The 8,002-nt window shown below is 38.8% G+C and overlaps 1 long non-coding RNA gene across 1 annotated transcript; it reads right to left on the minus strand.

Moving 5' to 3' along the window:
* Positions 1-5,678: 5,678 nt before the first annotated feature.
* On the minus strand, positions 5,679-7,164 carry LOC123965269. The gene is made up of 3 exons (XR_006823665.1): positions 6,789-7,164; positions 6,624-6,668; positions 5,679-6,521 (listed from the first exon to the last, which is right to left on the minus strand). It is a non-coding gene; the product is annotated as an uncharacterized LOC123965269 (long non-coding RNA).
* Between the last annotated feature and the right edge of the window lie 838 nt (positions 7,165-8,002).

Consider the following 8,002-nt stretch of genomic DNA (forward strand, 5'->3'; position numbering starts at 1 on the left):
GTGTTAATGTAATATGGTGAACATTTTAGAAACATATGCTATTTAAGTTGTGTTCACACTGAAAAAAAATGAACCTACCGCTCGTTGCAGGTAACTTAGCAAATGTTATCTTTTCAATGTTCAGTCGAGTTACTCGGTACATCATGTACAGAGTTCCAACTCTTTTCTTAAGATAATTTTTCCAGGACATTTTTAGTGATGATCTAGCTTGTCTGACAGACAGGGATCACATCATTCTCTAATATGTTCTTCTCTGTGGATGCCAGATTTTAAAGACATGCAGTCTATTACACGCATAGAAATTATGACACATTGATCTTGCCTTGTTTTAATAAAAAAATTTTTAGTGTTGCCAATGTTTCTTTTGGAAAGCCTTTTGTTGCCTGAACACCAATAAGTGAAAAGCCTCAAAACAATTTTGCCTTCTAATAAATCTCAGCATTCCGTTAAACCATAGCTTTCTAAAATCACTGTGGTCATCAGCCCATATGCAGTGTAACAGTACAAAAAGCTATTTCAAACATGTTGCTCTCTGTCTGTTGGACCACTGTCACGCCACACTTTATTTAAACTTCAAAATGGAACTTGGTGTATATATGCAAGTCTAATTGTTCACAAAACTGGAACTGTTAGCCCCTATACTAACTACGCTAATTACAGTGAGCTACAGCTTAAAAGTGTCATGTCATGTTACAGTCCATTATATTGTAACTAGGGCTGGGCACGTTAACACGTTATTATCGCGTTAATGCATTATTAATTAATGCCGGCAATTTTTTTATTGCACGTTTACGCAGTTTTTAAAATTATTATTTTGAAAGTCCGTTGCTCACTGGCTCTGAATACACATAGGCCTACAGTCAAACCATGGGTCACAGAAGAGGTGGGATGTTGATCACCCTGCAAATAACCCTCCCAGGCAGCGGAGAGAGGCTTCGGCAGGTTCTCTCAGGTGAACAGAAAGGCAGACAGAGGAATATGTGTATCCAGTAACCTGGGAAAAATATTCTGCAACATCATTAATAAACAACTTGTCAACTTTCTTGATGACCACAGTATTCTGCATAAATGCCAAATTGTTTTTTTGCCAAATTGCCGCACAACGGACAACGGATATATTTACCCTCCAGACTCCAATTGATCTAGAATTAAACATTAAGAAAAGAAAGGTATATGCCTGTTTTGTTGACTTCCGAAAAGCCTTTGATTCCATCTGGCACGAGGGCCTTTTCTATAGCCTACTTGAAAGTGGTATTGGAGGAAAAACCTATGATTTGATTACGAACATGAAAACAAAAAGTAACTGTACCATAAACATTGGAAACAGCCTTCTTCTCCCAGGGCCAGGGAGTGAGGCAGGGATGCAATCTCAGTCCAATTCTCTTCAATCTATATATCAATGAATTAGCGAACCAATTAGGGAATTCCACGGCACCTGGCCTCCTCCTGAACGACACAGAGATCAGAGGTCTGCTGTATGCAGATGACTTAGTGTTGCTCTCACCTACTAAAGAATGTTTGCAGCAGCAGCTTAATCTCCTGCAGAGATTCTGTCAGACCTGGGCCCTGACAGTAAACACAGCAAAGACTAAGATAATGATCTTTCAGAAACGATACAGAAATCAGGTTTCACACAATTTCTATTTAGACACAATGAAATTACAACATACAAAAAACTACACTTACCTTGGCCTCAACATTACATACACGAAACCTCAACATAGCTGTGAAAGATCTGAGGGACAAAGCAAGGAGAGCTTTCTATGCGATAAAAAGAAACATTAAAATCTATATTCCAATTAAAATCTGGCTTAAAATTTTCCAATTTGTACTAGAACCAATAATCCTATATGGCAGCGGAATTTGGAGGAGCACAACATAATAATGAATTTGACAAATGGGACAAAACAATCATAGAATCTTTCCAAACCAGGTTCTGTAAGAGCATCCTGCAGGTGCAGAGAAAAACACCAAATAATACCCCCTCTTACTAACAATTCAGAAAAGATTAAATTTTACAATCACTTAAAATCAGTTAACCCCCAGACATATCATCACAAAGCCCTAACATACCAGGAGCTGAAACCAGAGAGTCCCCTCAGCCAGCTGGTCCAGAGGCTCTCTGCAGTAACAAGTCCCCAACAGCCTCAGGAGAGCAACACCAACTCAAGCAGACCAAACCAAATTATCAACAAGCAGAAAGAAAAATATATTGAATATATTGAATTCTACAAAAGAAACGACCAAAACACAAAGTAAATTCCAATGTTATCTGACCCTAAAAAGAGAATTCAGACTGGCAAATTAACTGAGCACAATATAATGTCCTAAACTAACAAAACGAGTGAACACAGCCTGGCCATAGAAAAGGGTCACCACAGACAGAGCTGGCTACCAGAAGAGGAGAGACTCTGCTCCCAGTGTGACAGGGGACAAGCTGCACTTCATGCCCCAAACATAAAACACAACAAAGACAAAAACACTTTGCAAACATTTCCCAAAAATACCCCAATTTGAAATTCATATCAGACACACAAACTCGAAATGCCCAAATGTGAAATAATTGCTACAAAATATGTCTCCACATGCCATGAAGTGAAGACAACCAGTGGAAAATGAGACTGATAAATAATTATACAAATTTTCTAATTATTATTATTATTTTGATAGTTTTGATATTTTAGTAATGGTTGTTTTTACATTTGGTACTTATTTCCTTTTTTATTTATTATTATTTTTTAATCAATTAATAAATTTATATTTTTTGTATTTATTAATATACACATTTACGGTAGTATCTATTTAACTTGTTTGAATTTTTTATATATTATTATAATAACACGCGTTACTGTTTGATTCATTTATTTTATGTTAATATTTTTATTTTTTTAACACAAAAACAATTTAATTACTTTACGCTTTAACTGCTCATTTAATGAAATGTATGGAGTTGATTGTTCTTATGTAGTTTGTATGATGCTTTGGCAATATTGTTGTTATACGTTAATGCCAATAAAGCTAATTTGAATTTGAACGGCAGGCGCTCTATGGATAGTAACCATGGCAACAGCTTCTGTGAGCTACACAGCCATAGCTATTTCAACTTAAATTAAAATTATACATTGGCTAACTTTACCTGATAGGCCTGCATTTGGGGGGATGCAGGGATGCTCTGCCATGTGAATTCCCTCCTGTTGATGTCCTGATAACTATTTAGATTCTGGGAACTCGCAAACAGCGAGGATCAGTCTCTATTCCAATGATCTGTGCTGCGCACCGCGTACAAAAAGTTCAAGACAATTCAACTTCGGCAGCAGGCGGGCGTGTGCGTACATGACCACGACAGTTTAACTGGAACGCACCCAGCACACCTTGTACTCGACCACTTCACCTCACTGTAACAGGGAAACTTGCTACTGAACATAGACCGTTTCTGCTGCTCCCTGATAAAAGAAAGCTCCTCAAACATGTTTCTCTAAGGACTTTCTTAAAGTTCTGGCATGACAGTAAATAAGAAATAACAGTATACTGTATACTATAATAATAAATAATAATAATAATAATAATAATAATAATAATAATCTTTATTTGTACAGCACTTTTCAAAAACATGTTACAAAGTCGTTTAACAAGTGTAAAGACAATAATACCCAAAAGACAATACGAAAACAATACAAGATAAAAGCATGAAAACATTGAAAAGACTAAAATACACGTTTAAGTTAAACATAAAATTAGTAAAATAGAATAAAATAAAAAGGGATAAAATAAAGTCAAATAAGATTGGGAAAGGCTCTCCTATAAAAGTATGTTTTAAGAAGGGACTTAAAAGAGTTCACTGACTCAGCCGACCTGATTTCCTCGGGCAGGCTGTTCCAGAGCCTGGAACAGACAACAGACCTCTGCCCGAGGATCTCAAGGTACGTGCTGGTGCGTATGGGACTAAAAGTTCAGAAATATAACAAGGTGAGAGGCCATGAAGAGCTTTAAAAGTGATCAATAGAATTTTTAAGTCAATTCTAAAACATACTGGGAGCCAGTGTAGTGAAGCTAAAATAGGGGTGATGTGGTCATATTTCTTTGTTTTAGTTAAAAGCCTGGCAGCTGAGTTCTGGACAGTCTGGAGTCGATCAATAGATTTTTGGGTTAAACAGGTGAAAAGGCTGTTGCAATAATCCAGGCGTGATGAGATGAAGGCGTGTAAAATGGTCTCGGTGTCCTTAAAAGTTAACATAGATCGAATTTTTGCTATATTTCTAAGTTGATAAAAACATGATTGAACAAGCTTTGTGGTGTGCTGCTCGAAATTTAAATTACTATCAAACCAAACACCAAGGTTCTTTGCCACAGGCTTAATGTGATTTGATAGGGAACCAGCAGATGGCAGTATTTGACCATCTGCCATCTGCTGGGACCCAACGACCAGGATTTCTGTTTTGTCTGAGTTCAGCTGGAGGAAATTATTTGACATCCATTTTTTTACTTCACAAAGGCAGTTGTTAAGTGAACTCAGCATTCCAGGGTCTGTGGATCTTACGGGCAAGTATATTTGTGTGTCATCAGCATAAATATGAAAAGAAATGCCATGTTTATGGATAATATGTTCAAGGGGAAGCAGATACAAGGAAAACAAAACGGGTCCTAAGACCGACCCCTGAGGCACACCATATTTAACTGGACAGAACGAAGATACACGTTTACAGACACGCAAAACTTCCTAAGTATGTGAACCCTTTGGAATTGCCTAGATTTCTGCATAAATTGGTCATAAAATGTGATCTGATCTTCATCTAAGTCACAACAATTGACAAACACAGTCTGCTTAATCATGTTTTGATTTTTTTTTAAACACGCCATGTAAACATTCAAAGTGCAGGGTGATAAAAGCATGTGAACCCCAAGGCTAATGACTATTAATTTTCTCACGCAGTGAAATACAAATGTATAACTGATAAGATAGACTCATGGAGTTAATCAACTCTGCCCAGCTGATGCGAAACCGGAGTACGCCCTGATAGTAATCAACTGAACCCACTTGCGCTGTGAGTCAAGACAGCTGTGATGAGTGATAACATAGCTGTTAACGTTACAGTTTTGCAACAGAAACAAAAAACCAGAAGCGCAATATTACTGTTTGGAGTGTATTACTTGTTTCACATGCAACATGCTGTCCCAAACTGCATCGATCAAACGGTCTGACGGAGATAACGTTACTACCAGCGTATAGAGCAGGTCGACTTCTCATCAAATGATGACATTACTCTTGTAATATTATGACTTTTTTACGTCATCACTCCAGTGTTTTCCATACATTGATGTTTATGTGGTGGCGCACAGCAGTATGTGATGGAAATTTGATATTTTACTCTGTTTACTGTTTCACCCTGCATGCTCCATTATAATATACAAAGGTCTCACTGTATGGTATTTGATATTTTATCATGTTTCAGCTAGGTGAAGCTTCCCATGGGAAAGATGCTCATTAGAGAAGTTTTCTTATCTGACTGACCTTGATAGGCCTTCGACTCAGGACAGCTGGTCCCTACTCCCTTGCTCTTCTGTTTCCTGAGTAATATAAAGTCACCTGCTCCTTCACTGGCTTTTTGTCTTACACTCTGCAGACTGTTTTGCACTCTGTAAGTTTGTCTGACCCTTTGCAAAGAATAAAACCCTTAAAAGACGTCTGGATTGGAATCTTTATTTCAGAAGACTCACTAAAGGACAAATTTCCATCACAAGTACCAACACCGACCGCCACATATAAATTTTTTTTTAGGCCTGGCTACTTAAAATCTTGTTTGAATGCAGAGTACATATTTACATCTATATGTACATCTTCTGGAGTGGAGTCCTGACCTCAAACCAACTGAGATGCAGTGGCATTACCTCAGGAAATCAATTCACACCTGACATACCAAGAATATTGCTGAACTGAACGGTCCAAAGTTGTGGTGTTCAATAAAAATATGAAAACATATAATTGTATGTGTGGTATTAGTTTAAACAGCCTGTGTTTTTCTATTGTTGTGACTTAAGTGAAGATCAGGTCACGTTTTATGACCAATTTCTGCAGAAATCCAGGTAATACCAAAGGGTTCACATACTTTTTCCTGCGACTGTTAATAGGACTGAGTCCATCGAGGATGTGATTGGTTGGTTGGGCAAAAAGTGACACTGACGAATGCATTGACTGTATGTTTTATACAGGCACTTGATAAAGCTTCTATCTTACGACTTCAGCTGCAGAAGCTCCACTATAAGGCTGAAGTGGTGTCGCTGGGCTGCTCTCCCTGCTGCCAGTGCCTTTGGGCTGCTCTCCCTGCTGCCAGTGCCTTTGGGCTGGTCTCTCTGCTGCCAGTGCCTTTGGGCTGCTCTCCCTGCTGCTAGTGCCTTTGGGCTGGTCTCCCTGCTGCCAGTGCCTTTGGTCTGCCTTAAGTGCTTAAGTTTCTTTGTCACACAATTTCTTTGCACCTCGCTTGCGATTTTCAATGTTTTGCAAATTACGCCTCCTGTTCTGTTTCCTGTACGGGAGAGTGTGTAGATGGGAGGAAAAGAAGAAAGATTAATATGACACTAGAACATGTTAATGTACACTAACACATGGTGAAGCCAGTTGAACTCACAAAATTGATCCCTTGGATCATCAGTCTTTTTAGATGTTAGTCTGCCTGAAATCCAGAAGCAAGAAACACGTTTAGTGACGAACTGCTGGCAGCAATGAGAATGTAAGAAATGCTAAGAAATTATGTTGCATATTAGGCACTGAAATTTGCAAAACAAGCACTAACCTGTGATCACAAGCCAAGAAATTGTTAATAACAATAATAAAACTGGTATGTAGCAGTAATGAGTTCTTGAAGCAGTTCCACAGAGAACGTCACTGATCGTGCTTCCTTCTTCCAACTTTACTTGAGTTTCTGAGCAGCTGTTGGAAAAGAGAAATGAAAGCTTTAGTACTCTGTGTGTCATCATGATGTGAAACATTCAGAGTAGGTAATATCACACTGATTAAAAACAACTTAATACTAAATTAGTTTGATTTGCATAAAATCAAATGAGACAGGGAGACTGGAAATGCGGTCGTCTTTTAAAGGCAGATATTGGTAATAATAATAATAATGTCAGTGGGGATTAAAACATGCTTTCACTTTAATTTTTTTATAATAAAGCGGCCAGGCAGGGAGCGGGTGTTTATGGCCCTATGATTTCTGTGATGTGGTAAATGTGGATGGAATCACAGAATTTGTTAATGAAAATGGAATCAGCTGTTAAACGCGGAATGTGGCGCAATCTGCTAAAATGTGGTTGCAATTTATAAAAATTGGGGGTTTCCCCTAGCGCACTTGAGCAAAATGAACCGAAAAACTATACTGCTGTTTTGTTTTCATTTACATGTAATTTACAAGCAGCGTGCTTCTCTTCTCTGCTCTCTGTCAGTGTTTGACCAAGGGTGGACACACACCGCCATCATATTAAACTCAGCGTGCTAGCTACAGTTCATCACTTCAACAAACTCTCAAAAGTGCGATGTCTATGAAGATTCTCAGTCATCCAGGTCATAGTTATCCAACGAAGGTTAAAATCAAGGGCAACTGGACTTGGTTGAAGATACTGGAAGACGTTTCGTCCCTCATCCAAAGGACTTCTTCAGTTCTGACTGACTGGCAGGGAAACTCAACTATTTAACATCAGTGGGGTCGTTGGCCCGGGTCATCGATACCGCTGGTTCGTTAGTGTTCCTTGTTGCTGTGACGACAGTCGTTACAGTCATTAAGACTACCTGTGGCCAAGACTGAACGACCATCGTTGGTATCTTCACCTGAGGCCAATAGGTTACGTTTGTTGAGTTTCCTGGGAAGTGATGAAAGGACAGCATTGTAAGTGGGGGATAAGTGGTGGCGTAGACCCCCTCCCCTGTTCAATGACGGCTTCTCGACCCTGGTGTAGATGGCTTCCTTGACACCTCTTTCAAACCATCCATCTTCTCTGTCTAAAATGTGCA

Source organism: Micropterus dolomieu, unplaced genomic scaffold (assembly GCF_021292245.1).
Source record: "Micropterus dolomieu isolate WLL.071019.BEF.003 ecotype Adirondacks unplaced genomic scaffold, ASM2129224v1 contig_8986, whole genome shotgun sequence".
NCBI classification, from domain to species: Eukaryota; Metazoa; Chordata; class Actinopteri; order Centrarchiformes; family Centrarchidae; genus Micropterus; species Micropterus dolomieu.